General features: G+C 40.4%; 1 protein-coding gene across 1 annotated transcript in view; it reads left to right on the top strand.

Annotated features, from left to right (window-relative positions):
* Nucleotides 1-20007, top strand: part of RRAS2 (RAS related 2) — a 77656-nt gene that overhangs the window by 39307 nt on the left and 18342 nt on the right. The window lies entirely within an intron of this gene.

The following is a 20007-nucleotide window of genomic DNA, read 5'->3' on the forward strand; positions in this document are numbered from 1 at the left end:
ATAGATTTATTTTGTTTTCTAAAGGTAGCTCTCAGTGTAATGTAGTGGTTTGGGGCATCGAATCGAGCCAGACTGCTTGGAATCGGTCTCCACTCTACCACTGACAGTCCTGTGGCTTTGAGGAAGTCACCTAACCTTGGTCTCCTTTTCCTCACCTGTAAGATGGAGACTGTAATGAGAGTACTTGCCTACTTCATGGACTTCTTGTGACGTTTGAGTTAATATATGGAAGCACTTAGTGCCTGGCACATAGTAAACTCTATAGAGATATTGTGACTTACAGTGTACAGACAGGTTTCCCCGAAGTAGTTGGAAGTATGAAGCTTAATTTTTCTAACAGTCTGATTTATAGTTACTTTTGAATAGCCTCAAAAGTGGGGAATGAAAGAATCAATAAACTCTGTCTTTGGGTTATTGTTACACTGTCTGCCTTCCTGTGGAAATATCTGTTCTCGCTTAGCTGCTCCATGGCCTGGCTGAGGCTGGGCTCTCTGCTGGGGTGACCACAGCAGCGGAGACACAGAGTGTGAGGGCCCCGTCTGGCTGGGTGCAGGAGTCCTGCTCTGAAAGAAGGGTTTTGCTTCTCTCATTAGGGCACCTAATTGAACAAGTGCCATCTCATCTCTGGGCCTGCTAAGTTGCTTCAGTTGTGTCCGACTCTTTGCAACCTTAAGAACTGTAGCCTGCCAGGCTCCTCTATCCATGGAATTCACTAGGCAAGAATACTGGAGTGTGTTGCCGTGCCCTTCTCTAAGGGATCTTCCTGGCCCAGGGATCAAACCCATGTCTCTTACATCGGCAGGTGGAGTCTACCACCAGTGCCACCTGGGAAACCCGTTTCTGAGCACTCTAGTGTTAAAAGAAATAAACATCCAAATACGACTTACTTGGCTAGTGCTTCATTCACCTACTACTACTCTAGAGTTGACCTTAAAGGAGTTTGCAAAAACAGGGTTTTCCTGTCCTAAAATACAGTTTTAGTCCTAACTGAAGGGAAAAAACATCATGAAAATCTTCTGTTCTTTCTGCTGTCTCCCAAAAGCACCTGATTCTCTTTCAGTAATGTAGTTTATTTTACGGTTGTCCCGCTTTGTACACTAAAAGCTTTACTATGACTTGTTTTACAGAAGATCAAGAGAAAAAGCAGTGAAGTTCTCATCTTCTATTGATAAAAAGGCTTTGTTGATAAAAAGGCTTTTTTCCTTAGGTGAAAAAATTACCTGTGAATTTTGGTTTCCCACAAAACAAAACTTTTGTTTCCCACATAATTTAGTAAAATGTCAATATGAGTTTAGTCATGTTGGCTATAATATTAATAAAGATATTCTGCTTCTTTACAGGTCTGTATTGTCTTTTATAAATAAATCTGTTCCTGGCAAGATGTATAAATTTTAAGAATTTGTGGAACTCCTCATACCACACCCACCAGTAAAAGATAGCAATGTCAGATGGTAGAACATTCACCTGGCATCTGTGGTCCTTTATAGTTCCTTATGCTAAACCTACTCCAGGGCTTATCGCTTGGAAACTGTAGTATCTTTTCCATTCTAAGACACGTTAAAAATTACCCTTGTAGTTAGGATGCATCTTCCAGCTAACGGTGTCCTTGAATCAAGAAAAGATTGTACTTGTTTTTTTTGTCTTGCTTCCTGCTTGACAATGAGTAGACCCCTTAAGTGCAAGAACCTGTATTCGTTTATTTTTATCTCCAATGTCTGCTGTGCATTTAGAGCTCTTGTTTTTGCTAACCACAGTGTAGCAATTTTTAAGATCATCTCAATAAGCATTAGTTAAAGTGAGACTTTCATCAGGACACTTTTGCAGGGAGAAACACATCAAAGGAGGGTCTGGTAATTGCTGATAAGTTAAATGCTACTTCTGTTTCCCTTCCTTTGCTCCCCTTCTCTCTCTCTTGGTTGATTCTCTTTTGCTTCCTACTGATGCATACCTCACAGACAAAACATTACATTTTTCCTATATCGGTTGCTTTGAGCAGATGCCAGTGACGTGAAAGAGTAAGAATATTATATTTTTATGATATACTGTTATTTTTGGAGCGTCCTTTGAATATTGTATGGTCCCAAATCACTTTCTCTTATGAAAATGAGGAAATGGGCTGGAGGTGGGTGGGTGTTGTTTAGGGCTGTAACGTGTAGGCCCTGGTCATGGAAGAAAGGCCAGATTTCTTGCTCAAGTCTTGTGCTTTAGATGAATCCTCTTCTGAATTACCTTTCTTTTGTTATTTTCATTCATTTAAAATTATCTGGTTTATAAATAGCTCTGTGACTTTGGGTTTTCACACCCTTATCATAATAAACCAGATGTTTGGTTGAGTAGGTGAGGTGTATCTTGACTCCCTTCATCTTGCCCCTGAGTACCTTAATTATTGGTCTTGCGAAATGTAGATGTAATCTTGGTGCTGAAAGAAACTGCTTAGTGGCTCTGGTTCTTTCCTTAAGTTAAGCTTTTATGTGTGGGGAATTAGAAAAATTCTGGTCTGGGACCTTAATTTGTATTTTTTCTGAAAGTGACTGCCATGTAAATGTTTAAAATAGGTTTTATGTATTTTTTTAAGAGTTTTAGATTTACAGAAAAATTGAAAAAATAAAGCAGAAAGCCTCCATATATTGGTGGTTTCTCATTGTTAACATCTTGTATCATATGGAACATTTGTTTTAATTATCAAACGCATATTGACACATTTTTATTATTTAAAGTCCACGCTTCATTCAGGTTTCCATAGTTTTTATCTGACACCTCTCTCCTGTTCCAGGATCCCGCCAAGATGCCACATTACGTTTCGTTTCATGTTTCGTTAGGCTCCTGTTAGCAGAGTTTCTTTGTTTTTGGTGACCTTGGCTATTTTGAGAAGTGCCTGTCAAGTGTTTTTGTAGAATGCCCCCTGTTGGAATTTGTCTGGTGTTTTCCCCATAAGTAGACTGGGGTTATGGGTTTTGGGGAGGAAGACCACAGAGGTCAAGTACCACTTTCATCACGTCACATCAAGTGAACATCACATCAAGGGCACATACTCTCGGCAGGGTTTATGACTGTTGATGGTGACCTTGATCATCTGGCTGAGGTAGTGGGTTTGGCTTCACCATAAAATTACTCCTCCCCTCTTGATTTTTCTTCTGTATTCTTTGGAGGGAAGTCATTTTGTGCAGCCCATACTTAGGGTGTGAAGATGCTGTGTAATTTTGAATAAACATATGTAAATGGTGGAGCAGCGTAATATCTGGAGTTAGTGAAATTTTTATTTTTAGCAAAACATCAGAGTTTAAGTAAAACATTAAGGAATGTACCTCCATTCAGAGATTTGGTTTGGAAAATTTTTTCAAGCTTTTTCCCTTCTCAGTGTTCCAACCTTTGCTGTTGCATGTTAGATGTTCCTCTTTAGCTGTTTTTTGTGCTGCCTGTTTGATACTTATTTTTGAGAAAATAAAGTGAAAGGGAACTCTTGAATAAAATTTGTTGATAGTTTGATCTTCATCTATTGCTTTTCTACACATAAAAATATTATTTCTAAAATTGAGGGCTTAGTTCATATGTAAATTACGATTAGAGACCAGAACAGTTCAGGACCCAAAATGATCAAGGGAAAGCACCTTGTCGGAAACCCCCATGACAATAAAGCTCTCCTCGTAGTTCCCATTTGTGTGTTTCAATTATAAGGCTTATGTTAAAATTAGATCAGAATTTCCACTGTAGACTCTCAATTTCATAGTTGTGTAACTGCCACACAAACTTGATTGTAAACAAAGGCCTTTAATGATGGGCCTTATTCAAGCAATTCAAGAAAGGGTTATTCAGCTTGCAGCTGAAAATATATGTCTAGTTTTACATTTCAAGTTGAGAAATTGTGAAGAGGCTTTGATTCTAAAATTTTTTTGTACTCTTTCTCAAACTTTCTGCAGTGAAAATCTATTATTTTATAAGAAAAAAAAACCTAAATTGAAAATAAGAAAATTAACTTGTTAAAGTCTTGGCTCATTATATTTTAAAAGAAAATTGGAAACATATAAATCAGTTTACCTTCTTTCAATTTTCATGTTTTTGTTAAATAATGGAGCCTCTCAAGTTTAGAGAATGAAAATAGTTATTTCGTGTGTCTGTGTGTATCTTTGCTGTAAGTTGTAGTCCCAGTACTGTGAAGACAGCTCAGTATTTGAGTTCCAATAACTGGTGAGCAGAAGGGAAAAAAATTCTTTTTTGCTGTCCAGTCCTCTGGGTTTATGAACTCCATACAGAAAATAATGAAGAATGGGGAGATCAAATTTTATGGGTCAGTGTATTCCTTTCCTAGCTGCTCTAACAAATTTCCACAAACTTTGTAGTTTTAAACAATAGAAATTTATTCTCTTACAATTCTGCAGGACAAAATCCTCCAATCAAATTGTCTGACAGGGTCGGTTCCGGGGCCCCTGAGGGTGACTCTGTTTCTTGCCTGTCTCCCAGCCTCTGGTGATTCTTGGCACCCATGGCCGCTCCTGGCCTTGTGGACGCCTCACTCTGACCTCTGCCTCCACCTCCAGGTGGTCTTCCCCTCTGGGTCTTCTCTGCTCAAATCTTCTCTTTTCTCTTATAAAGACACAGTCATTGGATTTAAGTCCTGAATGATCTCATCTGGAGATCCTTAACTGAATTGAACTTGCAAAGACCTATTTCCAAATAAGGTCACGTTCACAGGTATCAATTGTTAGGAGTTAAATATATCTTTTTGGGTGCTGCAGTTCAACCCACTACAGTGAGTAAACCCGTTTCTGACTTTGCTTATAAGCACTATAGTACACTGTAAATTTGCTAATAAGCACTGCACTTTTACTTAATGGAATAATAGTTCTAGAATCTGACTTATATGCATGTAAATGTGATTCAGAACTTAGTTACATGTTTACTTTCTCTTACTGTGGCTTGCAATTGATGTGGCATTCTTTCACTGTGAAATTAGGCTGTACACATACAGACAAGTTATAATTTCTGCCTTTAAATGATGTGAGCAAGGTCTTAACTTCTGTGAACATAGGCCATTTAGTTCGCCTTTTTAAACCTACATATTGGGCATTTTTGTAAGGTGAGTGTTTATATGATTCTTTTTGATATGAATCATGTCTGTCTCCACTTAAAAGAGTTCAAATTTATCCAGTGATCTAGTCTGATTTAAATTTGTGTGCCACAAGGAGGGACTTTACGGAACTACTGAGAATTGCTGGGTGGATAAATGGGGTTAGATAATCAAAAGTAAGAAGGGTGGTCCTTGGTGTGACTAGACAGAGCCACTTTCTGAGAAGTGCTGACCCAGCCTCCTGGCATGTGGTTGATTTGGAGAGAAATTCTAAGAGCATTCTGTCCTCCTCCTCTCCCATTTTGAGATATGAAGGTCATGAGGAATTTAGTTCTTACTGTTACTAGGATAAAACAGTAGCAATGCAGGCTCATTCAGATAGTTTTTTAAAGTTTAGTTGTGCTATAGACCCATAGCTATAATATCTGACAGTATATTTATAAAACTACTTCTACTTCTCCCACACCCATTATGTATTCAGGGGAGTCTTTTTGGGGGGGGGGGATTGGTAGTACTTACTTCAAAAATTGTTGCTTTCATTCTGCTTGTTTATATATTGTCTCCTACACTAAAATGTAAGTCCCACAAGTGTCAGAAACATGTCAGTTTTATTCTCATTCAGGACTATGTCCCAGGTCCAAAGTGGCAAAATTCTTGTTGAATAAATGGACACGCTTGAAACTCATGTAGAGACTTACCTCATTCTCTTCCATGGCTGTTTATTCTTCTATTATGTAGGTACAGTAGGTACTGTAATTCATTTAACTGTTCCCTGTTAAAACAACACTTAAGTTATCAAGAGTTTTTCACAAGAACAAAGCTGTCTGAACATCTTGTTTATGTGTATGCATATCTGTATATGTTATCTGTGGTAGCTTGCAATCTTGATATCTTCCGTTTATGGCATGTTTCTGTAAAACTGTTCAGCACATTTTAAAATGTACTGTTGGAATAATTTTCAGGCATAATTGACCCTCTGTGGGACAGGTCTTGGCTTAATCCTTTTGAAAGGAACGATCATAACCCTTCTGTGCATTATATATAGTAAGACTGGGAAGGAGCACAATGGCCAGTATAGGATGAGATTAGAGCATCAGAATCTCTAGTAGCTTTCATTTCACTTGGAGTAAAATCCAAAGTCCTTACCAAGACCTTCAAGTTTCTGCCCGCCTCCCTGTGAACTTTCTGAACTTGTTTTGTTTGTTGTATTGTAGCCATGCCAGCCTTCTTGCTGTTCCTCCAGTGTGTTACACTTCTCTCACCTCATTACCTTTAAATTCACGTCCTGGTCTACCCCAAGGTAGCAGCATGGCTCATTCCCTCAGTTGATCCAGGGTTCTCTCAGATGTCATACTGTCCCTGTCTCCTTCTCAGCCATTGTTTGCAATATCACATCCTCCTCTCTAGCCCCTGCTACTGTCAGCCCCCGAGTTCTTCAGAGTTTTCATCACCTCTGACATATTAATGTTTGTTGGTTTGTTAATGGTCACCTGCCAAAAAACTGCAAGCCCCCTGAGAGCTAGAATTCCACCCTCAGCTCCTGACACATTGTAGGTGCTCCACTAGCATCTGTAGATTGAGTGGGTCAGTGAAGCAAGGAAGATTCACCTGGAAGTTTTAAAAGTTTAGCAGAATGTGAGGTGGAAAAGTCATCACACTCTTTTACTTCTGATTTTGCTTTTGTAGGCTCCTTTTCTGCTCTAAAAGAGATGAGAAATGAAAATGGCGTATAGGATATTCATAGGTAGCAGTGGATGGAGGGGAAAGGAAATGAAAAAGGAAGTAACAACCCAGGCTCTGGGGAGCAAAAATTATAGTCAGAAGTGAGTTGGTCAGCTCCCTGCTTGCTGGGCAGACTTTCTAAGTTTGGAGAGGAAGAGAACCAATTTTCAGATGTCCATTTTGAGCTAAGCAGTGTGCTAAGTACTTTCACCTTGATAGTAGCCCTTTCAAATAAGAATTATTATGGCCATCTTATAGGTCAGAAAATTGAGTTTTAGGAGATTAAATCACCTTTCCCAGATCACATAGGTAATACCTCAGCTTTAAAGTAATAAAACGTGATGTCAGTGATGCTATTTGCTGCAAAGCCTACAGCTAAAAAGTAGCAGGAGCTAGGGCTTATGATCTGATATTCTGTTATGCCACAAACTTAAAGACATTTTCAATAGCGCCTGCAAATTAGATTTGACACACTGTAGGAGCTAAATATGTCATAATAAAATTAGAGAGCTGGAAAGAGTCTTTTAAGAGATCATGAAGAGGAAATTCCTCATTTACAGCTAAAAGCCAAGAAAGAGGTTGACTCATCTAAGAACATTCATCTGGTTGTCGAGCTGGAACTAGAATCTAGGTTTCCTCGCACTCCTGTGCTCTATCTTTGTTATTTAACGGTTGATATTTAATCTGTCTAGGTCTTTACCCTTGATTCCCTCTTTCATTCGTATGTTTCAAGTTTTCAAGCCTGCAAATTACTTTTCCCTCCCACTCGTGTCTCCCAGCAACCTGTTGCTTTCTGCAGGTAATTGAAGTTAACAGTTTCTTGGGTACTTTCCAGAGATGTTTTATGTATGTAAAGCAAATATATAAACTGTGTGTTTATTTAATGACATATCAGGGGGTTTACTCCATATTAACAGGTGAAGTCATTTTTCTACTTTTTTTTTTAATTGGTTGCACTGAGTGTTTCTTAATTTAGCCAGTCATTTACTGGAGGATGTTTTACATTTTTCCAGTTTTTAAAAGTTAAGAACAACTCAATAATGTTACTTTTATGCACAAATGTATCAGTACGATAAATTTCTATAAGTAAAATTGGTAGATCAAAGAGTATATGTTTTTGTATCTTTTTTTAATATTGCCATATTTAGACCTTTTTTTCTTAACATGGAAAGGGAATATTTTCATTTTGAATAAAACTGTTTTTTCTATTTGACAATACTTTATAATTTAAAAAAATAACATTTTAAGAGTAACAGCATTTCTCTTTTAAACTGGTGCATGCTGTATGCTTTGATGTGAATATGACAGGTTAAAGAAAGTATAATGGACTCAGTATTGCTTTGGAGTCAGACCTGGAATTGGATCTTACTTCCACCAACCTACTGACTTTGTGACCTTCAGCAGGTCACTTAACTGCCAAGCCTCAATGATCTTGTCTGTAAAGTGGGAATAACACCAGCCTTTCAGAGTTGTTGTCTAGAACTGCTGTCTTTCATTGATTCTAACTCAGTTTTTTTCTTCTCTGCATTTTAGTACTGACATTGAGATGCTTCATAATGAAAGATGTGCCATAGTTTTAGCATTTTTTTTCATTCTTGGCATATAAAACAATGATGGTCTTATAATTGATGCTGTCTTAGATTGATGAAGCAGGGTGATTGCAAATACTGGCACAAGTGAACTGTGGTAGGGCGTTGTATAGGCAAAGGAAGTTCAGTGTGATGGGGAAGTTCAGGGTTGCAGAGGGTGTGGGTGGGTGTTAGGGGAGTGGGTTTGGCATTGGAAATCGCAGATCCACCACATAGTGGGAGGAGAGTGCTACTGATTGGAACACAGGAACAGATATTACCCACAAATGTGATATATAGAAGTTGGAATTGTGGCAGATTGTTGGTGAATAATAGGACTTTGGCCCATGGTTGAGATTTACGAAACATGTATTAACTTTTGGCAGGAAGACTTTATAAAATAATGCGACTGTTTTAAAGTAGGCAGAAGTTTGACAGACATTTCTCCAAAGATTTACAAATGGCCAATAAGCATGTAAAATGATGTTCAACGTTCCCTTGGGGAAATGCCAATCAAAACTGCAAAGAGGGTCTTTCCTGATGGTTCAGTGGTTGACTCCATGCTTCTACAGCAGGAAGAGCAGGTGTGATCCCCTGGTCAGGGAGCTGAGATCCTCTATGTCCCACACCGTGGCCAAATAAATATTGGGTTGACAAAAAGTGCATTTGGGTTTTCCCGTAACATCTTATGAAAAAACCTGAATGAATTTCTTGGCCAACTCAATAAATAAAACAAGTTAATTAAAAAAAAAAAAAAAAAACCTGTAAGGAGGTGACTGCTTTGTACTGGGATGGCTAGAATCAAAAAGACACATTTCCAGTAACAAGTATTTATGAGGATCTTGAGAAATGAAAGCCCTTGAACTTTGCTGATGGGAATGTAAATGGAACAGCCATTTGGGAAACAGTTTGGCAGTTTCCTCAAGAAGTTAAAGTTACCATATGATCCAACCATTCCACTACTAGTTATATGCCCAAGAAAAGAACATATGTTCACACAAAAAGATTGTATGTGAATGATCATAGCAGCATTGTTCATTATAGCCAAAATGTGGAAATGACCCAAATGTCCATTTCCTGATGAATGGATAAATGCAGTGAGGTATATCCATATGATGGCATATCATCCAAAGGAATGAGAAGTGAAGTGCTCACATGGTTCAGCTTGGATGAACACTGAAACGCTATGCTGAGTGCAAAAAGCCAGAGACAAAAGACCACGTATTGTATGATTCCATTTACATGAAATGTCCCAAACAGGCTAAGCTCTCGAGACAGAAAGTAGATGAGTCGTTTAGTGGTCATAGGGATGGTGGGGGATGGGGGAGATGGGGAATGGCTTCTAATAGGTATAGGATTCCTTTTGTGGGTGGTGAAAGGGTTCTGGAATTAGTGATGGTGGCTGCATAACCTGGTAAGCTGATACAAACTAATGAATAGTGTACTTTAAAAGGTGTGAATTTTATGGTAAATGAATTATATCCCAGTAATGTTCTTAAAGGGCTTCCCTGGTGGCTCAGTGGTAAAGAACACATCTGCCAATGGGAGATGCAGGTTTGATCCCTGTATCAGGAAGATTCCTTGGAGAAGGAAATGGCAACCCACTCCAGATTTCTTGCCTGGGAAATGCCATGGACAGAGGAGCCTGGTGGGCTATAGTCCATGGGGTCATTTGAGATGACTTAGTGACTAAACAATAACCATGCTCTTAAACAAAAAGGAGGCCCTGGTTCTAGGAAGAGCATGGATTACTTAGGAGATCATCAGAATAAGAAAAGAGTTAGAGTAGAAGAAGCCCAATTATAGATGAACTGGAGCACCTTTTGATTGGAAAAGCCTGTTAAAAGGGAGAAGAAATGGAGATATTGGGGTTTGGGAATAAAAAAGAAGCAATTAGGAGCACTGTAGTATTGTGCCAAAGTCAGACAATTAACAGAGCTAACAGTGCTGAGACTCTGAATGTGGACCATGAAGTAGTTGAGAATGCTTCTTGCCTAAAGCTGATGCGGCCCTGAGGTCTGTGTGGTGACACTGAGCCTGCAGAGGGGCTCCCAGTGTGGGCAGGACCCGGGTATGAAGAGGAAAGATGCCGAGCTGGGACCCAGGTTAAGCCTGCACAGTTTCGTTAGGAGTTTGTACATCTAAAATGCCCCACAGAGGCCAGCACAACATTTAGGCAGCTGTGGCCCACATGAGGTTGGAGGTAAGGAAGGCTGACTGACTAGTAGTTATAAGGATGGGGAGAAGGGGTGGGTGTGGAAACTCCAGGAGTGCAAGGTTCAGAAAGAACTGAAAGACTAAGAAAAACCTGTGCCTTGGTGCGAAAAAGAGAATGTCTGGGAATTACTCAGATTTCCCACGGGGATGATGTGAGGCTTATAGAGTTCTCTCTGTTTATCTGTTATTCTTGTCTGTGCCAGTAATCATTGTGCTTTTAAAAAAGGTTAATTAAAAAAATTTTTTTATTGGAGTATAGTTGGTTTACAGTGTTGTGTTGGTTTAAGGTGTTCAGGAAAGTGGGTCAGTTTAAAAATTTTGGTAATTCTTAATCCTTAAAACATTAATTAGACTTTATATGTTATCTGTATAAGACTATAGTAATTGAGAGATGACAGCAAACAACTGTTAAGTTCAGGGAAGTGAAATAAACTTTATCGTACTCCGTGAGAGAGGCCACTGACTTACTGTTGCTCACTGGCTTGTAAATATTATGACAACAGTGAAAGATGCCCATCTAGTTAGGTGGGCAACCCCTGAGTCAAGCTTGACTTGCATACAAGTGGTTCATGTATGTGAATCGTGGCTGTAGCCGTGGCAGGGTTCTGTGCAGCCCTTTTCCTTCTGTTGACAGTTTTCAGAATCACTCACTGGTACTGTGAATGAAAAATGTGTGATCTGATGAAGCTAACCTATTGGGTAGGCAAAGTTGTAGGGTGGTGGGGAGTGGGGAAAGAGCAAAACATTTCTCTTTTCTTCCCTGCTTTTAAAGCCATGGTTTTGGAAGGATGAAAGTTGTGAAGAGTATAGGGAACTGGCATCTGAAATGGTTTACCCACCCCTGAATAGTTTTCTCTTCAGAGTCTGAAGCTTTTCTTCTTGACCGGTGTTGAAAATGTTACTAGAGATTGATTTTGCCCTTGAAAAGAGTAAGCGTCTGCAGGGTCAGGGTGAGCTGTCTCACACCGGCAGCTTTCGTGAATGTGGACTGATAGTTGTCTGCCTAGTGCCGCTGGGTGAGGAGATCGCTGGTTTTACTTTGAGAGTGGAAGGAACAGTGGGGAGAAAGGCAAGTAGTTTTGTACCTAGAATGTTTTCAGAAGGAGGCTAAAGCCTAGGTAAGAGTGTAGTAATAGGGACTTGGGGCAGAATGAAGAGGCTGGGTGTACAAGGGGGTGCCCCTTGACAGGCTTTTCCTCCTTTTAAGTGTAGCTTTGGTTTGGCTCTGTACTCTGGGAAAGGAAACACAACTCCCTTCCCATTTCTTCTTGGGCCAGATGACTCTGCTTCAGAGGTTAGGACTCAGGGTTAACACTGGCTTCGGACCATATTTCAGTGGTAGCTTTTGTGGTCTGGCTATGGAGCTAAACAGATTAGAACAACTTTTCCCTGGGGAAATAAATGAGCACCAAAGAACAAACTTTAGAAGCAAACTTTTGTGATATAACCAGTTTGTAAGTTGACTTTGTACCATACTTTTCGTAGTGCATACCAGGCCTATTCATTGGCAGCCACATACGTTACTTTTGAGGTGTAGATATCATCACTGAGATTGTACAGAAGTGACCTGAAAGGCACATGGTGGCTCTAGACAGTGAGACAATTAGCACCTTCGACTGAAGTTTTGTTAAAGAGAAGCTAAAAGGAGTTTAGGGTTTAGGGTAGCTTTTATTATTCTGCATTAGCATTCTGGAGGATAAATTATGGAGATCTCTGTAATTATGCATGTTAAGTGAAATGCTGATTTCAGTCAGGAACAAAAATATGTACTCAAGGGCAGGAGTATCAAGCACATTGGAAACATTTGACAAAAAAAAATAAGGGAGGATGTTGCAGGGAACAAAGGTTCTCTGTTACTTGACAGCTGCTGTTAAAAAGTGACACCAGGAAGCGCCCGGTCTGGCTTACAGCTGCCTGAAGTTGCTGTAGTCTTCTCTAGTGTTACCAGAGGAATTTGCACCGCTCCTGTTTTAGCAGAGGCCACTGATAGCTAACCAGGACCTTACTGTGCTCTTAGAAATCGATTCCTAGTTCCTCATTATGGCCTTCATAATTACTGGGTTTTCCAACAGCAAAATATGTTGAGGCTCTAAGTATGTATGTGCAGAGTACCTTGCTTTACACCAAAGAAATTCTGAAAAGCTTGAGACAGGCCTTGGATTCATCAAATCCAGTTGGACACATTTAACGGGGTTTTAACTGGAACTCTAACTTATTTTAGTTTGTTTTGAAGCCTCAAAGACTGGGAATAAAGCAGTGTTGCTTGGTGACCCTCATATTTCAAGGACTTGCATAGAAGATGGCCTTAAATTGCTTTTGCACATTTAGCCTATACTTTCCAGGAAGTAAAAGTGTGGAGAGTTAAGGGTTCTGAGACAAGGGTATTTTTGGAGAGAGAGCTGTCAGTAGTGGTGTGTTCATTGCCCTTTCCGGTCTCTACACACCATGGAGTGGAGAGGATGCTTCTCTTAAGGCCCCTTCGTTGAAGCCAAATGATGGGGGAAGCTCTAATAGAACCATTCTGAGAACTTGACATCTATCCCCTTGTGTTTGGAGAACATAAAGATTAGTATACAAACTGTGGACTGATAACAGAGCAGAGGAAAAGGAAGAGGACTGTTTAGTTAGTAATATGCAGTTTAAAAGACAATAATAGGTTCTCCCGAGTTTCTGGATGGAACTAGATTTTAAAAGCTTCTGAAAAGAGACACTGTTTGGCTACCTAGAAGATGATGACAGTCAGGAGGAGGTGTCCTTGGGAACCTCAAGGACTGAGAGTTTTGCAGGACTTACTCATGTCCTGAGAATTGCACGTGGAGGGTCTCACTTGTGTACTCTTCTGGAAAACCTGCAGGCCCTCATGAGAAAGTTATCATGGGCATCAGCTCTCACTGGTAAGGCCTTATCAACCTCCCTTATTTCTCTCCACTCCTTCAGCTCCCAACCCTTAAGGAGCCAGAATAGAGGCAGTCTTGTTGGGTGTAGAAAAGATGCATAATAATATGGGGAAATCGAAGATGACTGGTCTTAATTATCCCTCTGCTGCTACTGCTGCTAAGTCGCTTCAGTCGTGTCCGACTCTGTGCGACCCCATAGACGGCAGCCCACCAGGCTCCCCTGTCACTAGGATTCTCCAGGCAAGAACACTGGAGTGGGTTGCCATTTCCTTCTCCAACGCATGAAAGTGAAAAGTGAATGTGAAGTTGCTCAGTCGTGTCTGACTATTCGCGACCCCATGGACTGCAGCCTACCAGGCTCCTCCGTCCATGGGATTTTCCAGGCAAGAGTACTGGAGTGGGTGGCCATTCCCTTCTCCAGAATTATCCCTCTACCCCAGTCCAATCACAAAACTCTCAGCTCTATGCAGAACGGAGAGAAAGGAACTTTAATTTTAGATGAGTATTGACTGATGTAATTAAGATGTTGTACTGTGTTGTTGTTTAGTTGATAAGTTGTATCTGACTCTTTTGCTACCCCATGGACTGTAGCCCACCAGGCTCCTCTGTCCATGAGATTTCCCAGGCAAAAATATTGGAGAGGATTGCTATTTCCTTCTCCAGGGGATCTTCCTGACCCAGGGGTCAGACTCACATCTCCTGAATTGGCAGGTGGATTCTTTACCACTGAGCCACCAGAGAAGCCCAAGACATTGTACTAGACATCTAAATTTATTTTTTTTTTCCGATTTTGAAATTGAAGTATAATTCATGTACAGTGTTGTGACAGTCTGCTGTATAGCAGAGTGACTCAGATATACACATACATTCTTTTTTAAGTACTCTTTTCCATTATGATTTCACACCCTCTTCCAACAACGTAAGAGGTGACTGTACACATGGCCATCACCAGATGGTCAATACTGAAATCAGATTGGTTATATTCTTTGCAGCCAAAGATGGAGAAGCTCCATACAGTCAGCAAAAACAAGACCGGGAGCTGATTGTGCTGAGATCATAAACTCCTTATTGCAAAATTCAGACTTAAATTGAAGAAAGGGGGGAAAACCACTAAGCCATTAAGGTATGACCTAAATCAAATCCCTTATGATTATACAATGGAAGTGACAAATAGATTCAAGGGATTAGATCTGATAGACAGAGGGCCTGAAGAACTATGGACAGAGATTCATAATGTTGTACAGGAGGCAGTGATCAAAACTATTGCCAAGAAAATGAAATGCAAAAAGGCAAAGTGGTTGTTTGAGGAGGCCTTACAAATAGCTGAGAAAAGAAGAGAAGCAAAAGGCAAAGGAGAAAAGGAAAGATCAACACATCTGAATGCAGATGGGTTCACAGAAGAGCAAGCAGTTCCACAGTTCCACAAGCACACAGAGAGAAGAAAACCTTCCTAAGTGATCAATACAAGAAATAGAGGAAAACAGTAGAATGAGAAAGGCTAGAGATCTCTTCAAGAAAATCAGAGATGCTGAGGAAACACTTCATGCAAAGATGGGCACAGTAAAGGACAGAAATGGTTCGGACCTAACAGAAGCAGAAGATACTGAGAGGTCACAAGAATACACAGAAGACCTGTATAGCAAAGATCTTAGTGACCCAGATAACCACGATGGTGTGATCACTCACCTGGAGCCAGACATCTTGAAGTGCGAAGTCAAGGGGGCCTTAGGAGGCATCCCTACGAACAAAGCTAGTGGAGGTGATAGAATTCTTGCTAATCTATTTCAAATCCTAAAAGATGATGCTGTGAAAGTGCTTCACTCAGTATGCCAGCAAATTTGGAAAACTGCAGTGGCCACAGGACTGGAAGAGGTCAGTTTTCATTCCAATCCCAAAGAAAGACAATGCCAAAGAATGTTCAGACTACCACACAGTTGCACTTATTTCACATGCTAGCGAAATAATGCTCAAAGTTCTCCAAGCCTAGGCTTCAATAATACGTGGACTGAGAACTTCCAGATGTTCAAGCTGGATTTAGAAAAGGCAGAGGAACCAGAGATCAAATTGCCAACATCCGTTGGGTCATAGATAAAGCAAGAGAATTCCAGAAAAACATCTACTTCTGCTTCATTGACTACACTAAAGCCTTTGACTGTGTGGATCACAAGAAACTGTGGAAAATTCTTCAAGAGATGGGAATACCAGGCCACTTTACCTGCTTCCTGAGAAATCTGTATGCAGGTCAAGAAAAAATGGACTGGTTCCAAATTGGGAAAGGAGTACATCAAGGTTGTATATTGTCACCCTGCTTATTTAACTTATGCAAAGAACATCTTGTGAAATGCCGGGCTGGATGATGCACAAGCTGGAATCAAGCTTGCCAGGAGAAATATCAGTAACTTCGAGATATGCAGATGACACCACCCTTATGGCAGAAAGTGAAGAAGAACTAGAGAGTCTCTTGATGAAAGAGGAGAGTGAAAAAGTTGGTTTAAAATTCAACATTCAAAAACGTAAGAACCTGGCCTCCAGTCCCATCACTTCATGTCAGATAGATAGGGAAACAATGGAAACAGTGACGAACTTTATTTTCTTGGGCTCCAAAATCACTGCAGATTTGAAATGAAAAGACACTTGCTCCTTGGAAGAAAAGCTATGACGAACCTAAACAGCATATTAAAAAGTAGACACATTACCAACAACGGTCTGTCTAGTCATAGTTACGATTTTTCCAGTAGGCATGTATGGATGTGAGAGTTGGACCCTAAAGAAGGCTGAGTGCCTAAGAATTGATGCTTTGGAACTATGGTGCTAGAGAAGACTCTTGAGAGTCCCTTGGACTGCAAGGAGATCAAACCAGTCAATCCTTAAGGAAATCAATACTGAATATTCATTGGAAGGACTCATACTGAGCCTGAAGCTTCAGTACTTTGGCCACCTGATGGGAAGAGCTGACTCATTAGAAAAGACCCTGATGCTGGGAAAGATTGAAGGCAGGAGAAGGGGATGAGATAACTGAAAGGCATCATTGACTCAACAGACATGAGTTTGAGCAAGCTCAGGGAGTTGGTGATGGATAGGTTTAATATTTTATTTGGCTACACAGGGTATTAATTTTGGCATGCAGGACCTTTGATCTTCATTGCGCCAAAAGAATGAAGTCCTTAGTTGCGGCATGTGGGATCTAGTTCCCTGACCAGGGATCGAACCTGGGCCACCTGCATTGGGAGCTCAGAGTCTTAGCCACTGAAACCACCGTTGAAGCCCCTGTTTCTGTTTTGGAGATAGGTTCATTTGTGCCGTATTTTAGATTCCACGTATAAGTGATGTCATATGGTATTTGTGCTTCTCTTTCTGGCTTACTTCACTTAGTGCCATAGTCTCCAGTTGTATTCATGTTGCTGCACATGGCGTTCTTTTTTATGGCCGAGTAGTATCCCATTGCATATATGTACTACATCTTCCTTATTCATTCACCTGTTGATGGACAGTTAGGTTGTTTCTGTGTTTTTTGGCTCTCATGAATAGTGTTGCTGTAAACATAGCGAAGCATGTATCTTTTTGAATTATAGTTTTGTCCGTGTATATTCCTAGGATTGCTGGATCACATGGTAATTCTATTTTTAGTTTTCTGAGTAACCTCCATACTGTTTTTGACAGTGGCTGTACCAACTTACATTCCAACCAACAGTATGGGAAGTTTCCCTTTTCTTCACACCTCTCCAGTAGTTGTTATTTGTAGACTATTTAATGATGACCATTCCAACTGGTGTGAAGTGGTACCTCGTTGTATTTTTGATTTGCATTTCTCTAATAATTAGTGATATTGAACATCTTTTCGCTTGCCGACTAGCCACCTTAATTATTGAAATCACGATGTTCTTTGGGCAGAAAGTAATTGAAAAGCATTTATAACTGAAGAACGATTAGAAAAAATTAGGAGATTTACCTCAGATCTCATTAAATTGCAAGGAAAAGCTTACCCACAGAAGGGCTTTGAAGAAAGTTTTCTGCTTAAAATATATTGAGTTTATTAGCTCAGTGTTTCATTTATACATCCATATATACACATATTCATATATACTGGGTTTCCTTGGTGGCTCAGGTGGTAAAGAATCTGCCTGCAATGCAGGGGACCCAGGTTCAGTCCCTTGGTTGGGAAGATTGCCTGGAGAAGGGAATGGCTACCCACTCGAGTTTTCTTGCCTGGAGAATTTCATGGACAGAGGAGCCTGGTGGGCTACAGTCCAGGGAGTTGCAAAGAGTCGGACACGACAGAGCGACTAACACACATGCATGAAAAGATGAGCAATTAGGAAATTAGAAGTACCAATTACATGGTATACATAAAGCTTGATACATATATATTTTTCCAAATCACAACTTTTAACAGTAAGACAGAATATTCAAAGTTGGAAAAATCCAAACTATCATCACCTTAAAGGGTAGGAGAAATTCAGAGCATATTGAGGTCGTTTTCTGGTTAGAGAGTTGGAGGTCTTGCAAAAGAAAGTAAGTGGTTTGGGCTTCGGGTAGTATTCCCATCTTACAGTCAAGGAAACTGAGGTTCAGGCAGGTTAAATGAGGTGCTCCAGTTTTCCACAGCTGGTGAAGGGCGTAGCACTGTATTCTGGTCCATCTCACTCGCACCTCCAGCTCCTGCCACTTGACCCTGCTTGCCTCCCTGCACATCAGGATGCTTGGTGCAGTGGGCCTGGATGAGCGGGAAGAGGAGAGCGGCACACACGGCCTCACTGGTGATCGTGGTCTCCAGTCCCCGGGGCAGCTCTGAGCAGCCCTCACCCCTTTCTTTCTGGTTTGCCTTTTCCCTTATCCTGAAGTGGGCCCTGGATTATGCCCTCCTTAAATTAGCCTTGTTCTCACCTCTCTTCTGTTGAGAAAATGGGCCTTAGAGATGTTAATCAAGGAAAGTAGAATAGCATCTGTGTTTGAGTGTCAGTTCTCTCAAATACCGTAGCCCATACATTTTCTTCTCATCTTGTGCCTCCAGTAAAGACTTTATATATAAATGGATATATTAGTAGAAGGCAAGCCCTCATGAAACCTCATGTTTGGGTTTATTTTATCATTATTTAAAAAAACAATACAGGTTTTAAGACTAGAAGTAATGACTTTTTAAAGTGGAGGGGAGCAGAGAACCACAGAATTTTGTGTCTAGCTTGTTTCGTGACCTGGGTTCTGTGTGCCCCTTGAGGGGCAGGGTGGAGGTGAGCAGGACAGCAAGAAAGGAGAAAATGGAACCATGTAGTTGTTAGTCTCGATTTTCCTTGTTTCATATTTTTCCTGGTACTTTTACTCCTTGTTTTATAGGCCAATAAAGGAATAAAAGATTTGAAATCTTATGAATTATATTAAATAGCAAGAATTCTAAAGCATTCATTAGGATAAGACCTGAACTTAAATTGTAGTTCTCCTTATTAGCTAGCTGGGTGACCTGGAAAAGGTAATTCTGTGCCTTGCTTAAAAATTTAAGAGGGAAATACATATCTGAAGAATCTTTAGGAAAAGTTTATGTGTATCATTTTTAAACTGCGTGTCACATAGCAGATGCTTAATAAATGCTGACTCCTGTTATTGATTGAGGATATATCATTTTTTTTTTTTTTTAAATGGGGGCAGTGGAAGCAGGAATGGAGGAGGAGAATGAGTGGGCTTTACCTCTAGAGAGGGTGAGTAGAGCAGGAGTGTTGGCCAGAAAGCCTGGAAACTTGATTTCAGTGCTGGATTCATTTGCTCTTTAAACATTAGGCAAGTCCACTCTACCTCTGACAAAAATCTGTCCTCATAGAGCTTGTATTCCAGTTGGGTTGAAGAAATGATGGATGGTAAAAGAGAAAAAATAAAATATAAAGAGAACTGCAAGATATTCTGACCAAAAAAAAAGAGTCAGGTTTCTGGGTGAGTTAGTTGGTCTTGAGTAGAGTGAGGTGAAAGCTTAGGATTAAAAAGGATCTAGTATATTCTTCCTTTGCTTTGACCCTGCTTGTAGTACTTAACGTGCTACCACCAGAGTTTTAAAAAATGTTTAATAATATATGCAATGTATAATTATGTAGCGATCAGTATAATATATTCTTGTATACATATTACCCAGATTCAGGAGTTGGCAAGGCTTTCCCATGCTCTTTAACCAGGCTCCTTCCCCTGCTCTCTCCCTTCACCCTCCTCTTTCTGTACCCTGTGAGTTTAGAGGACTCCTATGAATCCTGCTGTGTTCAGAAATGCCCTGCCATTTGTTTACAGCTCCCCAGTGGCACCTTAGGACTAAGCTCACTGGACTTTAACCAGTGAGCTGGGTTTTCTGAGTTTCCCAGAAACTCCAGGAAATTCATTACCCGTCCCAGGGTGTACACCAGGCACCGCTCTGTGGCAGTGTTTGGGAATTGCATTTTCACCAGGACCTTGGTGCCTGGAGAGTGACTTGTCACTCTTGCCACTAATTGCAGAAGTTACATCAGCTTATTTTCTTTCCTCCCGGGCCCCTCCTTATCTTTCTTAAGCCAGCTCATTTGAATGG

Source organism: Budorcas taxicolor, chromosome 15 (assembly GCF_023091745.1).
Source record: "Budorcas taxicolor isolate Tak-1 chromosome 15, Takin1.1, whole genome shotgun sequence".
In the NCBI taxonomy this organism is placed as follows: Eukaryota; Metazoa; Chordata; class Mammalia; order Artiodactyla; family Bovidae; genus Budorcas; species Budorcas taxicolor.